At 44.1% G+C, this 26,693-nt stretch overlaps 1 non-coding gene across 1 annotated transcript; it reads left to right on the top strand.

Annotated features, from left to right (window-relative positions):
- The first annotated feature begins 23,855 nt into the window (after window positions 1-23,855).
- On the top strand, window positions 23,856-23,930 carry Trnas-cga (transfer RNA serine (anticodon CGA)). Its single transcript has one exon. It is a non-coding gene; the product is annotated as a tRNA-Ser (tRNA).
- The last annotated feature ends 2,763 nt before the right edge of the window (window positions 23,931-26,693 follow it).

The following is a 26,693-nucleotide window of genomic DNA, read 5'->3' as shown; positions in this document are numbered from 1 at the left end:
AGCAACTTATAAATATGGACTTAGGGTCCTTAGACTACAACCTTATCACTACCACTTTAACGCTACTGTACTTAGTTGGGCACAAGTGAAAGGATATGTTTCTCGCGAAAATAAAATAATTACTGTGAGTGATATTGAGTAATTGACTATTCAGGGCCTGGAAAATGTCACCGAAATGGACTGGAGGATTGTTGTGATCCATATGAAGAGTGGAATAATGTTCATCTTGAAGATAGTGTTACGGAAGTTCTTATTACTTCCAGGTGCTCATCCTCTTTGGAAAGTTCCAGGTACACCGACATGAGTGGTAGCCACCCTCTTCTGAAGAGCGTAGCTGCCTGGTGCCTAGGAATCAGTGAAGGTATGTACACAAAAAAGTTTTCTTACTTTTAAGCAGAGTACATTATTTCTATGTGCCGTGCCCGTGTTGCCTACAACGTGTGACGTGTCATCTCCTGAGGCCAATATGAGGATAGTTCCATGTAACCAATGAGAGCGAGAAATTACAGCTTGCTTTTGGCACTAATTTCTCCCTTGAGTTTGCTCGCACATGTTACCTTTAACTGCTGTGAACAAACCGAGTCTGATGAATAGTTCTGCCTCAAGTTGTTGACCGCCATTTCCTCGGATACATTATTGCGTATCGCGAGGTTATGGTCACGTATGTTAGCAGTTCAACCACTTAAAAATCAGCTGCAGACAGAGCATCTCTATTTCCCATCATACCTCAAAACGGTCACTGCCAACATTGCTAAGCATTACACGTAAGAAAAGGGGCCTTAAATAACACTATCAATCAGTCATTATGCAGACCGCCTGAGGACACGTATTGACTTATTGTCAACACCAGAAATATTGACGAGCAGTACTGAAGGCTCCGAAAAACATTCTCAATCGTTACTGAGCGAGTGGGTCGAACATTGACAGTCTGACATTATTCGCCACCCAGGTGTTGGCAGAGCTTCATGAACTAATGTGAACTCTTCATGTTATTAAGTTCACCTTTCAGCATACCATCTCTCAGATTCAATTTTTGTAGTACTCTTAACAGAAAACTGCTTTAAAAGGAAAATGCAGTAGTGGTATTTATCACTTTACAGTAATCAATAGAGCATTCTCTACGGCACTGTTTCCTTCTTTAATACGGAAACACAGTAATCCTCGACATGTATTGTATATGCAATGGCTACGAAATACTTATCATCATCATCATCATCATCATCATCATCATCATCATCATCATCATCATCATCATCATCATTTATGTTAATTACCTGAAAGTGTCATTTCAGTACATACGAGGGTCAGTCAAAAAGTAATGCCTCCTATTTTTTTTTCTACATTTAATTGTCAGGAAATTTAAATGCAATTACATAGGTTGAAAACCACAACATTGAGGATCATTTTGTCATTTTTCTATGTAATCTCCGCCCATCTCTACAGTTTTGGTCCATCTTTGAACAAGGGCATGCATCCCAGCACGGTAAAAATCACAGCTCTGCTTCCTAAGCCATTGACGCACGGATGTTTTGACGGCCTCCTCATCTTCAAAATGAATCCCACGATGAGCTTCTTTTAGTGGCCCGAACAGATGGAAGTCTGATGGTGCCAGGTCAGGGCTGTATGGGGGATGAGGCAAAACTTCCCATCCAATTTTGACAATCTCGTCAGAGGTGTGACGACTGGTGTGTGGTCTTGCATTGTCATGCAAAAGAAGAACATCTGCCATAATCGTGATCACACTGCCTTTACTAAGAGAAATAATGCGACACACTTCATCTGCAGTCACCCGACGGGCACCACGAATGATGTCATCAACTTGCTGAATGTTGTGTGGAGTCACTGCACTCACCGGCCTGCCGCTCCGCTTTTCGTCAGTCAACGGTGTTTGCCCTTCAGCTTCCTTACAACGACGAACCCATCGTCTAACAGTGCTGACATCCACTGTCACAACACCATACACCTTCTTCAGTCTTTCATGAATGCGTATGGGCGTTTCACCTTCTGCATTCAAGAATTCAATCACACAACGCTGTCTCAAACGAACATCGATGTCGGCCATCTTACAAACTTCTGCTGTGCTGCCACCTGTTGACACAGAAAGTTACTACTGCAGTGGATTGCAGAAGGTTTGAGGAATGGCGCCAAATTCAAATTTTTCACTTAACTTAATTTTTTTAAGTAGAAAAAAAAAAGGGAGGCATTACTTTTTGACCGACCCTCGTATATAATTACTTCACACGTTTCAATAACGTTTTTTCTAGTTGTGTTTGATGATATTACAGTACTAAATTTCAACGATTCGAATGACCTGCCTGTTGCCAGAAATCTCAGTTACACGTAATCTCGTCGACTGCGATTGCCGCTCCCGTTGACGAATTTTGCTTTTCTGTTTTATGTCATATGGATATTAATAATTTGTCGTCAGATAAAGGACTCATACGACAATGGTTTGACTACTTTTGTTCCCGTGGCTAAGATGTCAGCCAGTAAATTAACGTACGACAAGTAGCTTCCTTTTCCATCATTCTGGGATGTTCTGCCCATTAGCGCTTTTTACCGTTGTTTACCAGCTACAGCTAAAAAACTTGTGGCACAATTTATTTTGGGTGTTCAACATTTTAACCTTGTAAAATGATAGAAGTAACAAAATTCAGAATGGCACCATCGCCTTAGCAGAGCATTATATTCGGATTGTGGCAACATTATTTGCCGAAACCAGTAATCTGAATAAACGCCCTACTAAAGAGATCGTGGCAGTTCAAAGTTTGTTACCTTGTCTTCATATCGGTATAGATAGCAGAAGAATGGAATAATGTCAAATATATATAACCTTACAAAATCGAGTTGCCCACTGACAATGTTATTTATGGTGTGAGGGTAGCTGTAATATTTGAAAGGTATGAAAAAACTAATATTGTCAATAAATATTGAAGTGTGCAGGCCCGTTAACAGCACTCGTGTGTCATCTGTAACAGAGCTGCAGCCGATGTGGCAACACTGTTGTTGCAAGTGTCACAAGTGAAGTATCAACTAATTTTAAACCGGCTATAGGGCTGCTACGACAAAGTGAACTTTTAATTCCAGACAAAAGCACCCTAAGCAACACCAAAATTGGCTTCCCTCCGTGGGGGAAATGGTCCTGTCTCCAATGGAACATCGATTTTCTCTCAGTACCACAGTCGATACAGACGTAATTAGATGACTGTACTCCCACCACAAAAATTAGACTAATGCCGGGGAGGAGAGACACACAGCTTTCAAGAACAGAGCACGCAGCAGTTCAATATTCCACCAAATCGTCCTACGGAAGAAACTATTCGTGCGCATGCGAGAGAGGGCGTTTTCAGTGGCTCGAGGGACACCTCTGTACCAGCGTGGTCACCGAAGGACGACGACGACGAGAATTTTATTTATTTATTTACACGTCAAGTTCCGGAGGAGCAAATCTCCAAGGTCATGGAACGTGTCAGTACATGAACTTACAACATAAAAGTAATAACAGATAAAAATAAATGTTCATGAACCTGATAAAAAGTCAGTCCATAAGTTTAAGTAAACGCTATCAGTAATACAATAAGAATCAGCTTAATTTTTCAAGGAACTCCTCGACAGAATAGAAGGAGTTACCCATGAGGAAACTCTTAAGTTTCGATTTGAATTAGCGTGGATTACTGCCAAGATTTTTGAATTCGAGTGGCTGCTTATTGAAAAATGGATGCAGCAGTATACTGCACACCTTTCTGCACAATAGTTAAGGAAGTCCGATCCAAATGGAGGTTTGATTTCTGCCGGGTATTAACTGAGTGAAAGCTGCGTATTCCTGGAACTGAGCTCCTACTGAACACGTGATAGGTGAGAACTCAGGCTACATACACATGGCACAAGTATCAAAAAGTACACGGTTTAAAACTTCGCATGGTAAACAGCGCTCTGAAAAGTAACGCCTCCGAATTTTTTATAGGAAGAAAGCCGTAACGGCATTAACATTCAACGTCTTTATTCTTCACGTCTACGCAGGGTACTATGGGGCTTTCTGAACCATGGAGCTTCTTGGATAGAAACAAGAAAATATTCTCTATCACCTACTTTCGACCCATTTTGTATCTGTATCGATATTTCTATCTCAGTATGTAGTGTTCCTTATGTAGAGAGTTGTGTCTATCATGGAAATTCTTTGACTGTGTATACGTATTTCAGTTATGTGAACTTTTTAACAATGTTGTCTAAACTGTGTGTGGTGTGCGCGCTGTAAGACCTTCAGTACACAGACCATCAGATTATCTGACTTGTCGCTCTAACGAAGTAGGCGAGTGTCAGCAATATGTCTCGTGGTCCTGTCGTGGCGTGTTTATCTTCTGCCGTTAGGTCAGACGATAGAAATGCCACTTACACGCTTAGAGTAGCAGATTGACGGTGACCAACTTTAAACAGAACTTGGTTAATTTTCACAAACATTCATTAAAATAATAAAAATCATGGATATTACGTAACTTGATTCTGGATGCTGTTTACAATTGACAATCTGAAGTTCCTTTGGTCTTGGTACGTTAATCTTATTCTCACATATCTCTGATATTTGACAAAGTGTCTATACATTTATCTTTATGGCTATCTACAGGAATATGGTAATCTTATTAGGCGCAGACTGAAACTTGACTACAGACTCGTACAGACTCGTACAGACTCGTACAGACTCGTACAGACTAATGCAGACTCGTACAGACTAATGCAGACTCGTACAGACTAATGCAGACTCGTACAGACTAATGCAGACTCGTACAGACTAATGCAGACTCGTACAGACTAATGCAGACTCGTACAGACTAATGCAGACTCGTACAGACTAACGCAGACTGACTAATCGGAGGTCTGTACACTCGTTATAATACCTCACGTGTTCATGTATGACGGCGCGAGTGTGATCCGCGCGAGGAGAAAAAGTTCTACGTTAGCAGCAATCTCATTGGCTGCGTTACATATTAATATGCGGATCGGCGGAAGCAGAATTTGGTCCGTCTCTAAAGCAGCGCCATCTCGTAGTGCGGAGACGGACGAGCGCTGCGCCTGCGCTGTTGTGCTTAGCGGGGCGTGCTCTAGTGGGAAAGTTGTGTACGCGCTGACTACGCGGAACTATGCACACAACACTGTGCTTACGGATTTAAATAACTATTGGAATGTTTGTTATAAAATGAACTGTAAATGACATTACACGTTTGCTGGAAATGGCCCTCGTAAATGCCTGACTCTACTACAGACTAGTACATTGGAAAAACGCACCGGATTTACTTGGTCCATAGTTAGGGAACATAGGGTTGAATGTAAAAGACGTGGAGAAGCCCCGTAGCTAAGGAAGTAGCCTGGCGGAGTGGAAAAGGTGTGGTTGGCACTCAAGTGGCAACTCGTCCGTGTGATGGGTAAGGAGTGTGGGCTGAGCAGTGCTGTGGTTAACACCTCGCTAGCAGTAGTGGATCATTGTGGCTCAGAATTCTTGTGAGTTTTGGGCCAGAAGAGCTTAAGAGTAGTATTTATTGGCCTCGGATGCTACATTTGGCGATACTACTATCATGGCAAGGTTTTTGGCCCTATAAAAATATAAATCCGACGCCAAGAAGATCTGTAACAGGGCGAGGCCAACAGTACTGCATCGCCGCCAGGTTAACAGCCACCGCAAATTACGTCACCAGTACCATCAGCCTTCCACTAAATTTGTTATATGTGTCACTCTGTAAACAGACCAGGTATTTGTGAAATTTGAGTGATTTTAACCCATTAAGTACCAGTGTCCTATTTCGAGGACGGAGCAAATATTTATTTATAAATGTACAATAAATTATTAACTTGCATCTATTACTGTTCTACATGATTTGTTGATGCTTTTAATAACAAATGTATGCTTAGAGGAAATTAACAGCAATAAATCCTGCCATTAATTGATTATTGAATACTAAAGTACACTTTTCGTTATTACAGGTATTTACTTTATCGACAATTTAGTAATATTTGAAATATGTGGTAAAGATCTTTTTGTGATTATTTATAGTCAACAATGTGTCTTTTAAACTACTTGCGTTGTTAGCTGAATTGGAGCTATGTTCATTGTTTTCCATTGCTATAAAATTTGGTGTACTCGAAATAGGACACTGGGACTTGGTGTTATCATTTCAGTTATTTGTATTGCTGCACGTTGCAATATGAAACTCTGCTACAGCTGATGTATTTTCTTTTTAGAACGTGGTAATTTTACCAGATTTTGTTGCTGATATATATATATATATAAAGTTACTTTGAAATTTACAGTGCATTATGTAAGTATATTTTGAATACGTTACTCATTAGTAAGTAATATAGTTCCAGATGGATAGTTTATCCGAGGCAAGCCTATTAGATTTGGCTATAAGTTGTGGTTTCTTTGTGGAGCAAGTGGCTACTGTTTCAAATTTGATTTATACTGTGGAAAGGATCCAGAAGATACTGCAAGGGATGACTTACTATTGGGATCAAGAATAGTGCTAAACATGTTGGACTGCATTGAAAAAACCGAGAATCATTGTGTGTACTTTGACAATTTCTTCACTAGTAGAGATCTTCTGATTCATCTGAGAAGTTTGGGTTTTCGAGCAACTGGGACTGTCAGATTGAATCGAGTTAATGACTGTCCACTACTGAGCAGCAACGAACTGAAAAAGACAGTTCGAGGAAACCATGACTACCAGCTCGACAGGAATGGTGAAGTCTCATTTGTTCGATGGCACGACAACAGATGGGTTTCAATTGGTACAAATTTTGGCCAAGTTGAACCTTTGGGAGCAGCTACGCGGTACAGTAGACAAGCAAGTAAGAAGACACAAGTGCAACAACCTGTCGTTTTCAAGTCGTATAACGCATACATGGGAGGTGTTGCCCACCGTGACTGGTTAGTTGGAAAATATGCGATGGTAATTAGAGGGAAAAAATTGTACTGGGTCCTATTACACGTTTGCTGTAAATGGCCCCCGTAAATGCCTGACTCTTCTACAGACTAGTACATGGGAAAAATGCACAGGATTTACTGGATTTCAGACGTGCTGTTACGGTTACCTACCTGAAATTGGACACTGGAAGATCGAATATTGGACGTCCAATGGAGTACCCACCAAGTCAGTTGAGAATGATACCAGACATCGGGTTTGGTTCCCAATTGGTCATATGATTGACAAAAGAAGCACGCAAAGAAGATGTGTAAGAGCTAAATGCAACGGGAAACCAAAAACATATTGTGTTAAATGCCGTGTAACACTGTGTGTGAAGTGTTTTGTACCATTTCACAAGAAATAAATAGTGAAGACTTGAATACAGTTTAGTATGGTATACGATACTGTTAGATCCCAGTGTCCTATTTTGAAGACGGCCATTATATCAGTATGTATAAATATTCTTTGTTTCTTTTTGTACTTATTATGGTTCATACACTATATACATTATAATTAAGGAATAAAAAATTCAGTTAAAAATGTAATTTGGGCCTTAATGGGTTAATAATCATCGTGGTGTTGCTAAAAACTCTTATCTTACACCTGTGATTATCACAAAACAAAAGAGGAATCCTATCCTAACGAATTTAATTCCGAGCGTCGTAATTTATAATGGAAGGACTTATTCGGCAGGAGTACAAATAGTTGTAATTGCCTTTTAATGTGTGCAGTTATAGTATTTAAAGTTCAGTCTTATAGTTTGAGAAATACTCCACTTCCAGTGCAATTTTTAATTCATCTGCAGTCACTTTTTAAAATGATTTTCATTACTTGAAAAGCTGCCTGAAAATAGTAAAGCTGATCTGAAATGAGAAAGATTATTAATTGTTGCATTTATGCACTTTAATCAGAATTACAAAGTTTTATCAGTGTTCGTTTCATGACAAAGTGTTTGAACTTGAATTTAATGTTGTGTTGGCATTTGCACAGCCAACTTTATGTTGAGTAGGTTAAAAGACTGCTTATGAAAGCACATTTGTTATTTGAAGAGTAGTTGTGCTTTACTTAATTAATAATTATTGATAAGAATACTTGCCATTTATGATACATACTTGTGTAGTTTTGTTAATGAGCACGGTTCTTCAAACGATGAAAGTTTGTCACTCATGTATTAGACTAGTTAGTTAATGAAGCAAAACAAAGGTTCCTTCAGAGCCATTGTAGTTAGAATAGTTCAAAGGCTTCAAACAGTGTTTAAGAAAGAAATATTTACAGCGTTAGCTATTCTAATGCAAGTGGTTAATGCACAGGCATAGAGACTCTGTAATAAGCAATGATGTTAGAGAATACGCTCATTAACAGACCTCCTGATTTAAATCAGAATGATTTCTTGCTCGTCCCTGCTTAGTGTTGCTACTAGTTTCATGAGTATTGGTGGTACTCGTTCCATAAACTGCTACATCTAGTTCCTTTAAGGTACGTATTGTTGAGAGGCACATATTACTGTTTGCTATATCATTGGCCATTTGTTTGCCAGACTTCCAAGTTAGTAGTATATTTATCTGCAAGGTTAGATTACTGTATTGTAGTGTAAACAGATGTTCCTGACCCACCTGTTTACTGTTGGTTATACTCTGCTGGAGTGTTTCGGAAATGAATCCGTTTGATTGTTCTGTTCCCATTAGACTATCTCACGGGTCAACTTTCTCAAAAATTCCTCGCAGAGGTACAACGTTAGCATAGATTGCCGTTTAAACTGGTCGGTCTTACCATTTCAGTTCTACTGCTCAGCTCTGGCTCTGTTACGTCGTAGTATCGTTGGTTGCTAGTCAAGTGGAGCACAAGCGTAAAAAAGATTTCTCCAAATATTTTTAATCCAGACAGCAATCATCCAGAAGGAAATAGGACAGGTAAGACAGTATCGCTTATAGCAATCCACCGTGAAATATTAAGTCTGCTTACAATAAGCTATACTGTTTATATACATGAATATTAGTTATAAATCCCTACGCTACCAGTTGTATAGGATCCACCACATTGGTCAACAGAACAACTGTTATAAATTTGAGCAACTGCTTACATTAGAAAAGAAATAATAAGGGAATGCGGCTATGTGAATCAGTCTTCGTGCGTCTTTCTGAATCGGAAAGGAATACGAATTATTTTTTCTGTAATAAAGTATTCATTTAGCCTACTTATACATAAAAATCCGTCAGCTCCTTTGCAAAATTTGTTTCTGGTAAAATATTCGACGTCGCAAGGAAACATAGAGCTAATGCAGGAATTGCTGTAAAGGTTTTAAGTTCACGAGAATTTTCCTCCTCAATCCGAACAAAAGACCATCACACAAATTCCACTCTTCGTCCACTTTCCCGAATGATAAGTTCTCTTCTCTTACTACGAAACCAGACGTAAATCCTCCTAATACTCCAAGAGATACCGAAAGTCAGATGATGATGATGATGATGTGTTGTGGTTGGCAGGAGAGCCAACCCGTATGATTAAAGGAGGCCGAAATGTACGCGTTTTACCTCACGCAGGCTGGCGTGAGGTCTGGAACATGACAAGGGAATTAGAATTGAGAAAAACGGACGTAGCTGGTGGAATACTTAACTTTAATCCATTAATGACGAACGTCGCTCTTTACGGTACATGATTTACAATATCAATAGTACGGATACTGGCGCCTTGCTAGGTCCTAGCAAATAACGTAGCTGAAGGCTATGCTAACTATCGTCTCGGCAAATGAGAGCGTAGAAGTCAGTGACCCATCGCTAGCAAAGTCGGGTGTACAACTGGGGCGAGTGCTAGGAAGTCTCTCTAGACCTGCCGTGTGGCGGCGCTCGGTCTGCAATCACTGATAGTGGCGACACGCAGGTCCGACGTATACTACCGGACCACGGCCGATTTAAAGGCTACCACCTAGCAAGTGTGGTGTCTGGCGGTGACACCACATTCCTCCCCCACAAATCGGCGAACGGTTGTGGCATAAGGCTTCCGCCCGCAGTGGAGAGGATCGCATGTTGACGTATGCGACTAGGTGGGGAGCCTAATAACAGGCGAGGCTGTGCCACCCGCACCCTGCCATTCGGACCGCGGAGAGCTAGGAAACGCCTGAAAACCTGCTCCAGGGTGCACGCCAACAAGCGGTGTATGCGCCCGTACAGAGACAGGAGGGGCCGAAGGGTCGACCTCTATCGGGCCCGGGCACCCGACGGCCGAAGACGACACATGGTCCGGAGCGGGCAAGAGTTCCATGTCGTAGGACGACTGGTCACGGGAAGCGATCGGCGGCGCGTGACCCAGGGAGGCGCCCGGCGGTTGCAGCGACGCTTCCACTGCGGGCGTCGCCGGCGGGAGAACAGGCGGCGGCGGCGCGTCGCCATCGGGCAAAATGGAAGGCAGCGTCGGTAACACCTGGGGCTGAGGTGAGCCAGTAGATGGGTCCCCAGGGAGCTGACAGGACGGCACCGTCGCTGAAAGCAGACGGCGAGCGGCAGATCCCGTGCGACGACAGAGGCGCAGCTGATTGAGATGCCGACGCACCTCACCAGAGGCCCCCAAAACCAGATACATAGCGCTTCCTAGGCAGCGAAGAATGCGCCTTTCGAGCCAACGCCGTGAACCTAGGCAGTGGCGATAGTAGACAACGTCGCCTGGAGCAAAAGCAGGTGTCTGCCGCGGCACAGGAACCTGATGCGGCGGATGTAGCAAACACATCAAGGTTCGATGATGACGACCGTGGAGCAACTCAGCCGGTGAGCGACCATCTCGGGGCTGAGAGCGATACGACGACAAAAAGAACAATAACGCGTCCTCCCGAGAATGCGACTCTTTCATCTTCAACATCTGTGACTTGAAAGTCCTGACCAATCGTTCAGCGGCACCGTTTGACTGTGGCGAAAACGGTGCGGACGTCAGATGTTGAATACCATGGGCCTTGCAGAATGACAAATTCTGCGGACATGAATTGTGGGCCATTGTCGGAAACAATAGTCTGTGGAAGACCTTCAATGCAAAAGATAGCGGATAACGCTTGGGTGGTGGCAGATGACGTCGTGGAAGACATCCGGACAACAAAAGGAAAATTACTGAATGAATCTACCACAACCAAGCATCGAGCATTCCAGAATGGACCAGCAAAATCGATGTGTAAGCGTTGCCAAGGGGAAGTGTCTTTTGGCCATGCAAAGAATTTCCGCGGTGGTGCTAATTGTTGCTCGGCATACACCATGCAAGAAGAGCACATATTCGTAATCGCGGCATCGATTCCGAACCAAGTACAGTGCTGACGAGCAAGTTGTTTCGTTCTCACTATACCCCAATGTCCTTGGTGGAGAATCTGTAAGACAGAGGACTGTAACGAACGTGGTACCACGACCCTGGACTGATCATTATCAGAACGCAACAGCAAAACACCACGTCGTACAAAAAGTCTCTCCTTGTGAGCAAAAAATCGGCGAACCAACGGGTCCCCGATCCGTGACTTTGACAAAGGCCATTGCGTAGCAACAAAACGCAGAACGGGAGCAAGGACAGGGTCGGCAGCTGTGGCTGTAGCTACACGACGAAAATCAATCGGAAACGATTCGACCACGTCATCGGTTTCCGCATCAATGAACATGCAAGCAAGTTCGGAGGAATCGAATGCCCTATCCTCAGCAACAGGCAAGCGGGACAACGCATCGGCGTTTCCGTGCTTAGCAGTGGACCGATACAAGATATCGTACCGGTACTGCGAGAGGAAAATAGAGTAGCGAATGAGTTTCTGCGCTGTACGTGGAGGTACAGGCTTGGTCGGATGAAAAAGCGATGTCAAAGGTTTGTGGTCTGTGATTATGGTAAAGTGACGACCATACAAGAAATCATGAAACTTTGTAACACCAAATACGAGAGCCAATGCTTCTTTCTCGATCTGTGAATAATTTCTTTGAGCAGACGAGAGCAATTTGGACGCAAAGGCAATAGGGCGATCGTGCGATCCATCTTTGTGCGCAAGCACAGCTCCGATCCCGAAATCTGATGCATCCACCACCAACAAAAGGGGCTTCCGGGGATCGAATGGCGTAAGGCAAGTATTGGAACGCAACGCCGATTTCAATTGGCGAAAGGCGCGTTCGCATTCCGTCGTCCAGACGAACGGAACACCCTTACGGCGTAAGCGATGAAGCGGAGCTGAAATGGAAGAGGCGCGCGGAACATATTTATTATAATAGTTGATTTTTCCCAGCACACTCTGTAGCTGCTTCAAATTCTGCGGCGAAGGCAAGTCGTGTATGGCACGGAGGTGCGCGGGACTGGGATGTATGCCTTGGGCATTGGTTACATGTCCCAGGTATGGCAAGTCCCGAGCAAAAAACACACATTTGTCCTTTCGCAAGCGAAGACCATTTTGTCGCAAGGCCTGAAATAATGTTCTGAGATTGGCCAAATGTTCTTCTTCCGTCTTTCCGGAGATCACAATATCGTCCAGATAATTTTCTGCAGTAGGGACCGACGCACAAACAGTTTGTAGATATTGCTGAAACAATGCAGGGGCGGATGCACACCCGAATGGCGGTCGTTTGAATCGATACAACCCAAGATGCGTGTTAACCACCAAAACGCGCTGGGATCTTCGTCCACCGGTATTTGCAAGTGCGCATCTGCTAGGTCCAACTTCGAAAAATATTTACCAGGGCACAGTTTGTCAAAAAGATCTTCTGGGTGGGGTAAAGGAAAAGTTGCAATCACTAGTTGTGGATTCACTGTTGCCTTGAAGTCCACACAAAGTCTCAACTTTCCGGAAGGTTTTGGCAAAATTGCTAAAGGTGATGCCCAGAGAGAAGCCTGCACACGTTCAATTACACCTTGTGATTTCAAATCGTGTAATGTTTTTGCGACCTCATCACGCAATGCATGGGGAACATTGCGCGCTCTGAAAAATTTCGGTTGCGCGTTTGCTTTCAGTTCCAAATGTGCTGTATAGTTCTTAGCGCAACCGAGGCCCGGTGCAAAAATTTCTGCAAATTCTTCACATAGAGGAGAAACACTGTCTGAAGGCACAGTCTGGTTCACTGATAGGACCTGATTTACTATAGACAAGTTAAACAACTGAAATAAATCGAAACCAAACAAGTTCACTGCAGAAGAATAACGAAGGACGTAAAATGACAAGTTTTGTGTGTCCTTTGTATGTTGCAAGAAGGCTGCACTGTCCTAACACAGGGATACGTTGACCAGAATAACTACTTAACGTAACATTTGCGGCACGCAACGAAGGTGTGCCCAGCAGTTTGTAAGTGTCTCGATTGATCAGTGAAACTGCAGCTCCGGTATCGAGCTGGAATGGTATCACTTTGCCGTTAATGTCCAAGTCAACAAAAAGTCTATTGTCCTGCTGACGACAAGAGCGACTGTCTCGTGCAACGTGAACTGACACTGGTACATAATCACTTGCGACTTGACGGGAGTTCCTGCGATGTCGACGCACACTATTTTTGGGACGAACACAGCACTGGTAGAGAGAGTGGCACTGCGCGGAGTGGAATGAACTACATGAATTTCCATGGGCGAAGTTTCGCGAGCCGGAGTATCCTTGGTTCGATTCCGATTCCGGCGCAAAGCAAAGGGCCTGGAACGGGTTTGAGCTTCCGATCTGAGCTTTTTCTGGCAAACACTCTGAACATGTCCTTTTTTAGTACAATAAAATCAAATAGCTTGGCGTGACGGGCAATTCTCACGCGAATGTTTAGTAGCACACCGCGGGCATGATTTGATCACTGCATTTGCTTGCCGTCGCGGTACACGTGGCTGAGAGCCTGGCGGCAGCGGCGCGGCCGGGCGCGAGGACTTTACTGCTCCGTGCAGCTCGCCCGGCGGCCCGGTTAATCTGACACACTGCTGGCGAAGTTTCAAATGATTCCTGAGCAAAGTCAAGTGTGTCCTGCCGATCCAATATGTCCACCACTTGTTGAAGGGAGGGATTTACTAGTTTCAAAATCTGTTCCCTTATACGAACATCAGAAACGTTCTGTGCAACTGCATCACGTACCATAGTATCTGTATAAGGAAGTCCACATTGACACTCAAAAGCACAATCCCTAGTAAGGCCTTGCAAGGTTGCAACCCACTCCCGATTAGTCTGACATGCCGTACGTTTTGTACGAAAGAAGGTATACCTTTTCGCAACTACATTGACTGATTCTTTGAGATATGCATCTAATGCAGACAAAATTTCTTCGTAGGACAGAGTTGCTACGTCGCGGCGAGGAAATAATTTGACTATCACACGGTACGTACTCACGCCGACGGATGAAAGGAGGAAAGGCTGCCGCTCGTTACCTCGAATTCTGTAGGCGGCGAGATGGAATCCAAATTGGCGAGTGCTAGGAAGTCTCTCTAGGCCTGCCGTGTGGCTGCACTCGGTCTGCAATCACTGACAGTGGCGACATGCGGGTCCGACGTATACTAACGGACCGCGGCCGATTTGAAGGCTACCACGTAGCAAGTGTGGTGTCTGGCGGTGACACCACATGATGATCATCATCATTTTCTTCTGCTTTGCCACGAAAACTACCGGTACCACATGCGTGAGGAAAAATTCCGCTTGCCATCCGACGTCGTCACTTTATCTCAATCGCAAGGGGAAGAGAAATCTGCATTTTAAAAACTCCCAAAGAAAGAAGGTCAAGGGTTGCAGAAACGCGACAGATATTCAAGAGATGCCTTCTAATCCAGAAGAGAATTCATTTTCATCACCGCCAAAGGTCGAGTCTGACGAGGAAAACGCACCTTTGGTTTCTGCAACATCAAATATAATGACCCTAGATCTATGAAGAATGGGCAATGGATGAGGTATGGTAAGTACAAAGTATGGTTTCACAAAATGTGTGTCGACGTTGCCGTTGTAGCCAATTCCGCCATAGGAAATGCATGTAACATCTACTGGAACAGTTAAAATGTTTCTTCCGTACTGTATATAACTGCATGTATGACAGTTTACAATGATTCACTTAGCCCCATTTACGATTCATCCAGCCCCGCAAATTTCTAATTTTTATGTTGTTTCAGACATTTTACATTTTGCTGTTTACAGCGGAGCAGAATATATCTCGTAGCGATGTACCTTTACGATACAAAACATAAACTGTGATATATTCACCATTACAATTTAATACGTATAGTAAAAAACTGAAACGATTCACTTAGTCCCACCTTACCCTATTTATTTCTCAACATCGTCACCCTGGCGACGAACACATTTCTCACAACGGGAGACCACTTTCTTCGTACCGTCGCTGTAGAATGTTTGACTTTGTTGACGAAGGCACCTCCTCGAAGGTGGTGTTCAAGTTTTGAAAACAGATGGAAATCGAATGGGGCCCACTAGGGTGTGTGTAGAGGATGCCCGATGCCAGTGAACCCAAGGTGTCCTGCCTCAGTTTTCGTGTGTGTTGGGGAGCTGCCACGCCACGTGTGGACCAACTGTCCAATTCCAAACTCGATTACAGCACACGGCTTCTCACGTACCGACATAGTCACGTGACACAGCGTCATGTTAACGGGCCCCGCTAGTGGCGAGATGTGTAGACATGAGAAATAAAGTTTCCACACAAAAATTTCGGTTGGATTCCTTATCAGCACGTTCTCGTATGTATGGTCCAAGTTCCGTCGAGCTATATTTCTTTGCACTGTCTCATCATTCGGAAGCTACTTTTGCCCTTAAGTTCTGCTCCCAGTGTAGTTACGTTTTTGTAGTACACTATTAAGAACATTTTTTTCTGATACAAAAATTGCCGATTGAAGAAGAATAAACAAAGAACTGTTCATAATTATGTTCCATTAAACCAGAACAAACAACGGACTCAGACATTTCAATTCTCATGCAGAAAGATACACTGTTGTAATAATAAATCCAAGCAGTATTTATAGTAAGTAAAGCAATAATAATTATTTAAATAAAAAGCTTTTAATGTAACACGTTTTGAAAACGGAGTAAAACGTACAAAATAATGTCTCCTAGCCCCATACAGATTCCTACAGATAATCCTGAAAATTTATGATGGCGAAGTTTATTTACAGCTATGAAAATTCTTTCAGAATTTAAAACTAAAAACGTGGCGGGCATGTAACACATAACTGATTCATGAATAGTCGTATTGCATGCGCCACCCCCCCCCCCCCCCATGATTCGTTTTAAATTCTACAATTATTTTCATGGTTATTAAAAAAAATCACGAGCACAAATTTTCAGGACTATCCGAATGGTGTTGGGAATCTTTATGTGGTCAGGAGAAATTATTTTACACTTTTCAGTCCGCTTTAAAAACGTGCCATGTTGTCTTTTAAATAAAATTTGTTATTTAAGTTTCTCCATCTGACTCAACCAATGTATTGCTTCCTCCTACCATCATCTCTCGAAAAGACATGAAAGGCAAAAGTTGGAGACATTCGAGCTCATACGGTGGCTTACCAACAACCATTTACATCACGAAACCTTCGGAAATGGAACAGGAGAAGAGGGAAATAGCGGTGGTGCCCAGTGTACACCCCCCCCCCCCCCCCTCCGTCGAGGGTTCGAGTCCTCCCTCGGACATGGGTGTGTGTATTGTCCTTAGCGTAAGGTAGTTTAAGTGAGATTAAATAGTGTGAAAGCCTAGGGACCGATGACCTCAGCAGTTTAGTTCCATAGGAACTTACCACAAATTTCCAATTTTTCCAGTGTACCCTCCGCCACACTCCAGACACGTTAGCAGGTTAATGTTGCGTTGTCACCCAGTTCTGGCTATGTTGAAAGTTTCAAGCGACTAGCTCATCGGGAATGTAGTTTAAAATCAATTGCAAAATTTGTACCGAACGAACAGACAAGAAAGCGATCTAATAATAACGTGTTAAACAACAAACTCAAAGGCAAATTGTTTCGCTGGGAAAACTGGAGTATACAATGTTACCAGGTGAGGTGAGTTGATAAAATACATAAAATTTTCTTTAAGTGGGTGACAAATTTTTCGTTGCCCTCCTTCCAAATTAAGAGGAAAACACAACAGAATATATTTAGACAGCAGGCTATTCTTTAATTGCACTCTCACGTTTGAGTGTTTCAATCGCTTTAAAGAGTTGAGAGTATTATACGTGATAAATATAGTAGAGTTTACTATATCGCCCTTTGAATTTTGTTTCGAGCTTGCGGTGCTGGTCTGTTAGGTTCACTGAAATCTCTTGTATACTAGGATTTGAAGTACCAGTACAGAGTTACTCATAAGTACCCCCAGCGTTTCAGGAGGCAACTGTGCAGAAACTGAAAGACACGCGGAAAACAGACACACATCGGTGGCCAGAGCATCTCTACTAATCTAACTCACATTACGAACACACTTTGTGACACTGCGAAACCCTTCTCATACACGTCTCAAAGCGTCATGGTCGAACTCAGAGACTGCATGAAATGTCCTTCCTTTAACTCTTCCACGTAAAGTGACAGCGAATGCAGGAAAACATGTTCTTTGACGCTACTCCATAACTTCTGTTTGCTGGAGGATCCTTGAACATATTCTCACTTCGAATATAGGAAACTTTCTTGAGACTGAGAAGCTTATGTCCACGAACCAGCACGGTTTTGGAAAGCATCGCGCGTACGAAACACCACTTGCCCTTTTCTCAAATGATATACTGCGAAATATGCATGAAGGGCAAAAGGCAGATTCCATGTTTCTACAATTCCGGAAATCGTTTGACGCGGTGCCCCACAGTAGGCTGTTGACGAAGGTATGAGCATGCGGAATAAGTTCACTGGTATGTTAGTGGCTCGGAGACTTCTTAAAAAATAGAACTCAGTATGCTGGCCTCGAAGGCACGTGTCCATCTGAGAAAAGTGTATCGTCAGGAGCGCCCCAGAGAAGTATAATAGGACCGCAGTTGTTCTCTATATAGGTCTACGCTGTAAGTAGGCTGTTTAGCCACGTAGCGCTCTGTATGAAAGTCACTGGCTGTGCTGTCTGCAGTCTGTGGCTGGTTTGCATTGTTGAAATTTTTTCTATTGTAGTGTTGGGCTGTTGGATGTGAACAGCGCGTAGCGTTGCTCAGTTGGAGGTGAGCCGCCACAAGTGGTGGATGTGGGGAGAAAGATGGCGGAGTTTTGACAGCGGACGAAATGGACGTGCATCCATCAGAAAGAATAAATTTGTAATATTGGATATCATGAACTTTATATATATATATATATATATATAATGATGACTTTTGAACATTATTAAGGTAAATACGTTGTTTGTTCTCTATCAAAATCTTTCATTTGCTAACTGTGCCTGTCAGTAGTTAGAATCTTTCATTTAGCTGGCAGTAGTGGCACTCGCTGTATTGCAGTAGTTGGAGTAACGGAGATTTTTGTGATGTAAGTGATTCATAAAAGGTATAGATTATTGTTACTCAGGGCCATTCTTTTGTAGGGATTATTGAAAGTCAGATTACGTTGCGCTAAAAAAAAATTCTTTGTCAGTTTAGTGTTGATCAGAATAAGTAAAGAGCGAAATGTCTGAGTATGTTCAGTTTTGCTCAGCTGTTTGAAAATCAAATAACGTAGAGGTTTTCCAGCACTCATTTATAAAAAAATGAGTAAGGGGATGTCTCAACGTAAATGATTTGGGGGACAAGGTGGACAACAATCTGCGCTTTTTTGCTGATGATGCCATTGTGTACTGTAAGGTTCGAAGTTGAGTGTAGAAAGTTACTAAATGGCTTAGACCAAGTTTCCAAATGGTATGACAAATGGCAGCCATCCCTAAATGCAGAAAAATGTAAGTAAATGTGGGTGAGCAGGAAGAGCAAACCTGTGATGTCCGGATACAGTATTACTAGTGTCCTACTTCACACAGTAAAGTCGTTTAAATATCTGGGCATTACGGTTTCAAAGCGATCTGAGGTGGAATAAGCGTGTGAGAACTGTGGCAGGAAAGGCAAATGGTCGACTTCGATTTATTGGGAGAATTTTAGGAAAAAGTGGTTCACCTGTAAAGGAGACTGCATACAGGACTCTGGTGCGACCTAGTCTTGAGTACTGTTCGAGTGTTTGGCGTCCGTACCTGGTCGGGTTGAAGGAAGACATCGAAGCAATGTCAGAGGTGGGCTGCTAGATCTGTCACCCGTAGGTTCGAACAACTGGTGTAATTAATAGACTATTTCTATTAATCTGGACTTACCTCCTGTCCCCAGCTCTTAAGCAAATGACTTACGCAGAGTGGTCCATTGATCGTGAGCGGGCCAAATATCTCACGAAATAAGCGTCAAACGAAGAAACTACAAAGAACGAAACTTGTGTAGCTTGAAGGGGGAAACCAGATGGCGCTATGGTTGGCCCGCTAGATGGCGCTGCCATACGTCAAACGGATATCAACTGCGTTGTTTTTTTTTAAATAGGAACCCCAATTTTTTCATATTCGTTAGTACACAAAGAAACATGAATGTTTTAGTTGGACCACTTTTCGCTTTGTAATAGATGGCGCTGTAATACAAACATATGGCTCACAATTTTAGACGAACAGTTGGTAACAGGTAGGTTTTTTAAACTAAAATACAGAACATTTTATTTCGGTTGTTCCAATGTGATACATGTACCTTTGTGAACTTATCATTTCTGAGAACGCATGCTATTACAGCGTGATTACCTGTAAATATCACATTAATGCAATAAATGCTCAAAATGATGTCCGTCAACTTCAATGCATTTGGCAATACGTGTAACGACATTTCTCTCAACAGCGAGTAGTTCGCCTTCCGTAATGTTCGCACATGCATTGGCAATGCGCTGACGCATGTTGTCAGGCGTTGTCGGTGGATCACGATAGCAAATATCCTTCAACTTTCCCCACAGAAAGAAATCCGGGAAGGGCAGATCCGGTGAACGTGCGGGCCATTGCATGCTGCTTCGACGACCAATCCATCTGTCATCAAATATGGTATTCGACACCACTTCAACCACACGTGAGCTATGTGCCGGACATCCATCATGCTGGAAGTGCATCGCCATTCTGTCATGCAGTGAAACATGTTGTAGTAACATCGGTAGAACATTACGTAGGAAATCAGCATACATTGCACCATTTAGATTGCCATCGATAAAATTTGGGGCCAATTATCCTTGCTCCCATAATGCCGCACCATACATTAACCCGCCAAGGTCACTGATGTTCCACTTGTCGCAGCCATCGTGGATTTTCCGTTGCCCAATAGTGCATATTATGCTTCTTTACGTTACCGCTGTTGGTGAAGGCGCTTCGTCGCTAAATAGAACGCGTGCAAAAAATCTGTCATCGTCCCGTAATTTCTCTTGTGCCCAGTGGTAGAACTATACACGACGTTCAGAGTCGGCGCCATGCAATTCCTGGTGCACAGAAATATGGTAAGGGTGCAGTCGATGTTGATGTAGCATTCTCAACACCGACCTTTTTGAGATTCCCGATTCTCGCGCAATTTGCATGCTGATCATGTGCGGATTAGCCGCGACAGCAGCTAAGACACCTACTTGGGCATCTTCATTTGTTGCAGGTCGTGGTTGACGTTTCACATGTGGCTGAACACTTCCTGTTTCCTTATATAACGTAACTGTCCGGGAAACGGTCCGGACACTTGGATGATGTCGTCCAGGATACCGAGCAGCATACATAGCACACGGCCGTTGGGCATTTTGATCACAATATCCATACATCAACACGATATCGACCTTTTCCGCAGTTGTTAAACGGTCCATTTTAACACGGGTAATGTACCACGAAGCAAATACATCCGCACTGGCGAGATGTTACCTGATACCACGTACTTATACGTTTGTGACTATTACAGTGCCATCTATCACAAAACAAAAAAAGTGGTCCAACTAAAGCATTCATGTCTCTTTACGTACTACACGAATATGTATTAAAAAATCAGGGTTCCCATTTAAAAAACGCAGTTGATATCCGTTTGACCTATGGCAGCGCCATCTAGCGGGCTAACCATAGCGCCATCTGGTTTCCCCCTTCAAGCTAGACGAGTTTCGTTGTTTGTAGTTTTTTCGTTTGATGCTTATTTCGTGTGATATTTGGCCCGTCACTATCAATGGACCACCCTGCATACACATTAAATAAGGTTGGTGACAGGCAACAGCCGTGCTTGAGTCCCCTGTTGATAATGATTTTTTCAGCTGTATCATATTACTGACTTTTATTCTAATTTTTATGTCCATGTATGGGCTTTTTATTGCCTCAATAAGATGTCTAAGATATCCTAAACAAATGTAGCGTATTGCGCATAAATAGGGAGGGACACCCACCATTGAGTGACAGGAGGACTGATGAACAATCGCTGGAAGCAGTAGACGTGCGGAGCGAGTGCATTTAGCTAGTCACAAGGAGAGGAGGAAGTCAGCCTAAGATTCACTGGAAGTCATCAGCATGTGTAGCCCGCCCTGAAAGGAGGTAGATCAGCGTACTCACAATGGGAGCCCACGACTCTGGGATCACAGATCTACTTCAGACTTTGTACAACTTTCGTAGGCCATTACAGGATCATAATGTGCGAGGAGTAAGGTACACCACTGTGACAATTTCGAGAAAATCTCAAGAAGTATTAGGCGTCTATTGTGTACGGGATGGAACAGTGCGCTAGAGACTCAGCGCCAGAATTCGTGGCGGTGAAGCGGTTAGCATCCGAGCTTCCTAAGACGAATGTGTATGAGGCGACTGCTCTGCTCCCTCTCACAATTTTCAACCTATATTTTTTTCCATCACTGGTCATATTTTATTTATATGACATTTGAGAGGTAACATAATTTAAAAAATCACGCGTATTTGCATGGAGTTTTAGTGAATGAATGTTATTTAAGTGCTTACTATTTTTAATTAAATTTAATTAGAACAAACCTTTATAACTATCGACAAGTAAATTAAGAAATCCATAGAGTTTTCCTGAAAGTATATGCATGTCGTGATTGATCGAGTGAGGGGGACTATGGGACCAAACAGCCAGGTCATCAGTCCCCGCGATTCCAAAGTTAGTCACAGAGGAAATAGGGTCCGCGAAAAGTGGATGGATCCACTCAGGGGAGTCAAATAAAAAAAACGAACATTAAACACACACAGTAAAAGTCATGAAAGGTGAGACCAGATCTAAAAACTGGAAAAAAGGGGATGGTCATGGGGTCACAGGCCGAGAAGTCTGGAAAAGAAGTCCCAACCACAACCAACCTGCCCCTGCTCCAAGACTGAAGTAGAACCTCATATCTGGAAGTAAAAACCACTTACAAGGAGGAAACTGGGGACCAATTCAAAAATCTGTGGATCGTCTGCTAATATTAAATCTAAAGAATCGGGAAGGCTATACTTAAAATTAAGGGTCGAAAAAAGGGTACATTCCGCCAATACGTTGGACGTTGTCAGCCTGGCTCCAAAAGCACATTGTGGGGGTGGGTCATTACGTAGGAGGAATCAATGGATGACCAACGCGTAAATGGTATAAAACAGTGGACTCCTTTCGAGAGGAGCAGAAGGAAGAGCGCCAAACTGCAGTCGACTCCTTGATTGTGCAGAGTTTATTACTATGAGCAGTAGCACTCCAGATGGCATCCCACTTTTGGGCAAAGAGTATTTTGACGTAGATCTGCATATCCGCTGCTAGAATCATGAAAGGAAATTGGGGGGGGGGGGGGGGTAAGTATCTGATTCTTTAGCCAAATGGTCAGCCAGTTCATTCCGTAGGATGCCCACATGACTTGGGAGCCAGAGAAAGACAACTGAACAGGTGGCACCCTCATGGGCAGAGAGGAGGTCATGGATAGCGGAGACCAAAGGGTGACGAGAGTAGCATCATTCGATAGTCTGAAAAAATTAAAACACTTCACTTAAAACTTCCGGGCTGACAGGCCGCGGTCGAAGTATAAAACTCTCTCCCGACGTTTCGTCTCGTACTGCGGGAGACATCCTCGGAGGTAAAGCGGCGAACTGCGAAGAGAACTCGAGGAAGCGCTGACTATATAGACAGTACAGAGGGCGCCACTGTCCATGACGTGGCGTCGGCAACGAGATTGTCTCCGGTAATGCCAACATTCTCGATTGAAAGTAATCGATCGTCACGCTTGCGGTGCAACGCTGACATCCAAATTTTATCCAGTTTAACACCTTCGTCTTTCCTGCTAAAATTATTACGATGTTTATCAATCTCGATAGCCTCTCTATACAAGCGTACATAATAATGCGAGGTTTTTGATATGACGCTCGTCTCGCTGAATTTTACTTCATGGTCACCTTCCTGGTAAACATGTTCCGCTACGGCCGATTCATCCGTGTGACCCAGGCGGCAATTCCTCTTATGTTCAACAAGACGGGTGCTCACACTTCTCTTTGTGGTACCGATGTAAACCTGTCCACAACTACAAGGAATTTTATACACTCCCGGTGTAGCCAAAGGGTGTCGTGCATCTTCTGCCGACCTTAAAAATTCTTTTAATTTCCTAGTGGGTCTGAAAGTAGTTTCCACCCCATACTTGCTTAAAACTTTGCCAATGCGATCTGTGACCTTTCTAGTGAATGGAAGAAAAACTTTGCCCTTCGGCGACTATTGTTCGTCGTTACTCCTGATTCTCTGCCTAAAGTAAAACACTGTGGAGGGAGGGCTGAGAAACAAAAAGGAAGGCCCTGTGAATGGCTAGAAGCTCTGCTGTAAACACACTACATGGTCCCAGCAATAAATGGTGTTCAAAGCCAGCAGGAGTTGTGAAAGCGTATCCAGCCTTATTGGTTGTCTTAGAACCATCAGTGTAAACGATGGTGGCACCCTGGAGCTCCTTTCAGGAGTGCTAGTTCTGCAAGGTTCGCAGGAGAGCTTCTGTACAGTTTGGAAGGTAGGAGACGAGATGCTGGCAGAAGTAAAGCTGTGATGACCGGGCGTGGGTCGTGCTTCGGTAGCTCAGTTGGTAGAGCACTTGCCCGCGAAAGGCAAAGGTCCCGAGTTCGAATCTCGGTCGGGCACACAGTTTTAATCTGCCAGGAAGTTTCATATCACCGCACACTCCGATGCAGAGTAAAAATCTCATTCTGAAAATGAGGTAAGTCAGCAAGAGAGTGAACCCAATGCTATGCTAGAGGCAGGAAATATCCCACTTCTGAAGCAGCAGAGGCAAGACCACCTGCGACTTAAAAGGCGTAACCGCTAGAATGTAGAAGTATGTATGGGAAAGACTAACCAATCCTAAAAAAAAGATAAAACAGAGTAAAAGGGGAAGAAAAGAGGATCTCGGTCAGGGAGGGTAGTCGGGAATCTCCAAACACTGCTTACAGTGGGAGATACCCCAACACTCACCGCCCTACCACAACACCAGATAGAGATTAAAAAACCTTAAAACTGAGAATAAAAACCACTTTCCCGGGGGAAACTGAGAACCCGGACGACCATCTGGGAATTGTCAGCCAACATCAAAGGTGAAGTGTGGGGCAGTCTGTACTTAGCACGCAGAGCCAAAAGAAGGGGGCATTCAACCAAAATGTGGGCTACTGACTGGAAGGCTCTACAACCACAAAGTGGGGGTGCCGCATCACGCAAAAAAAAACATTGGTCAGCCTGGTATGGCCAATGCGGAGACCACACAGTGTGGTCAAGTCCTTCCGGGAGAGATGAAAGGAAGAACCCCACATGCCTGGTGTCACCTTAATCGCACGAAGTTTATTAGACAGGGAAGTAGCCTCCTAAGAGTTGGCCCATGATTGTGCGAAGTGGGATTTGATGTGAAGCCGTAAATCCGCTGCAGGAGGGGTTACAGAAAACGGGGGTACGTGACTGTTCCCTCAGCCAAACGATCAGCGAGCTCATTACCACGGATACCCACATGGCCAGGGACCCAAAGGAAGTCAATGGAACAAGCAGCACGGTGAATATCAGCGAGATGGTCATGGATGCCAGAGACCAAGGGATGGCGCGAGAAACACCGGTCAACAGCCAGAAAGCCACTCTGAGTCCGTACATAACAAAATACGGTTGTGTTGGGACTGTTTAATAAAGGTAAGGGCCTGGGAAATTGCCATCAATGCCGCAGTAAACACCCCACATGTAGGTGGCAGCAGATGATTTTCCATTCCAACAGAGGACTTGACGACATACCCCACATGATCAGCAGATTTAGAGCCATCAGTGTAAAAAACAACAGCATCCCGAAACTCCCATAAAATTAGGCGGAACAAGGAATGGAACACCATCGGGGGGATGGAATCTTTTGGACCTCAGCGGAGATCCATCCAAATTCGAGGCCAAGGAACTAACCAAGGGGGTTGGGGGCGGAGGGGAGGGAGCGAGGAAGACAGGACAAACAAGGAAGCTGAAAATCATGGTAAAGAGACACAAGGTGGAGCCTAACCGGTAAACCCGCCCGAGGGTGGGGAGTCGGATGGGCGACGTCCATGGACTGGGAACAGGATAGAATAGGAAGGATGAGTGGGAGAGGAACAGACAGCGAGTGCATAAGATACCAGAAGCTGCGACCGCCGAACACAAAGGGGGGGGGGGGGGGGGAGATCCCAGCTTCAACCAGGAGTCTATCAACAGGGCTAGTAGGGAAGGCACCGTCGGCCAAACGGATACCATGATGGTGGACTGGATCCAGTACATGCACTGTGGAAGGAGCAGCCGAACCATAAACTTGACAACCATAGTCCAAGCGAGACAAAACTAGAGCACAATAAAGACAGAGAAGGAGGGAGCGGTCTGTACCACAAGAGGAATGGGCAAGGAAGCACAGGACATGGAAACATCCTACCTTCAGAAGTCTGAAATGGGGCAGCCAAGTGAGGTGCTTGTCGAAAAGAAGACCCAGGAAACGGAACTGTGGGACCACTGGCAATCGTTGTGCATCGAGATAGAGCTCTGGATAAGGGTGGATCGTAGTAAGGCGACAGAAGTGGACCACCCGCGATTTTAAAGGAGAGAATTGAAACCGATGTGAGAGGGTCCATGCAGAGGCACGCCGTATAGCTCTCTGGAGCTGCCGCTCTGCAGAGGCCATTGAGGAGGAACTAACCCAAATGCAGAAATCATCCACATACAGGGCAGGGGCGACCAAAGGATGGACAGAGGCCACAAGTTCATCGATAGCAATGAGGAAAAGAAGTACACCCAAGACAGAACCCTGTGGGATGCCCATCTCCTGGGCCCATGGAGAACTAAAAACAGTACCAATCCAAACCCTGAATGACCGATGGAACAGGAACTGGCGGATAAAAATCGGGAGTGTGCCCCGAAGACCCCGCTGATGAAGGGTAAGTAAGATGTGATGGTGTCAGGCCATGTCATAGGACTTGCGTAGGTCAAAAAATACTGCAACCAACTGGCGGCGCTGGGAAAAAGCTTGCCGAACTGCGGATTCCAAGCGAAGTAAATGATCGATTGGAGACCGTCCCTCTCGGAAGCCACACTGGTAAGGGGACAATAGATACTGAGATTCGAGGACCCAATTGAGCCGACGGGCTACCACCCGTTCGAGTAACTTGCAAACAATATTGGTCAGACTAATTGGCCGATAGCTGTCAACAAATAGGGGGTCCTTACCAGGCTTAAGGACAGGAACCACGATGCTATCCCTCCACTGAGAAGGGAAGTGACCCTGGAGCCAGATACAGTTAAACACCCGGAGAAGATGTTGCCATTGTGGAGCACTGACATGCTGAAGCAGTTGGTTGTGAATGGAGTCTGTGCCAGGGGCCGTATCATAAGAAGAAAGTGCAAAAGAAATTCCCATTCAGTAAA

Source organism: Schistocerca gregaria, chromosome 9 (assembly GCF_023897955.1).
Source record: "Schistocerca gregaria isolate iqSchGreg1 chromosome 9, iqSchGreg1.2, whole genome shotgun sequence".
In the NCBI taxonomy this organism is placed as follows: Eukaryota; Metazoa; Arthropoda; class Insecta; order Orthoptera; family Acrididae; genus Schistocerca; species Schistocerca gregaria.
This window is presented reverse-complemented; position numbering and strand designations above follow the sequence as displayed.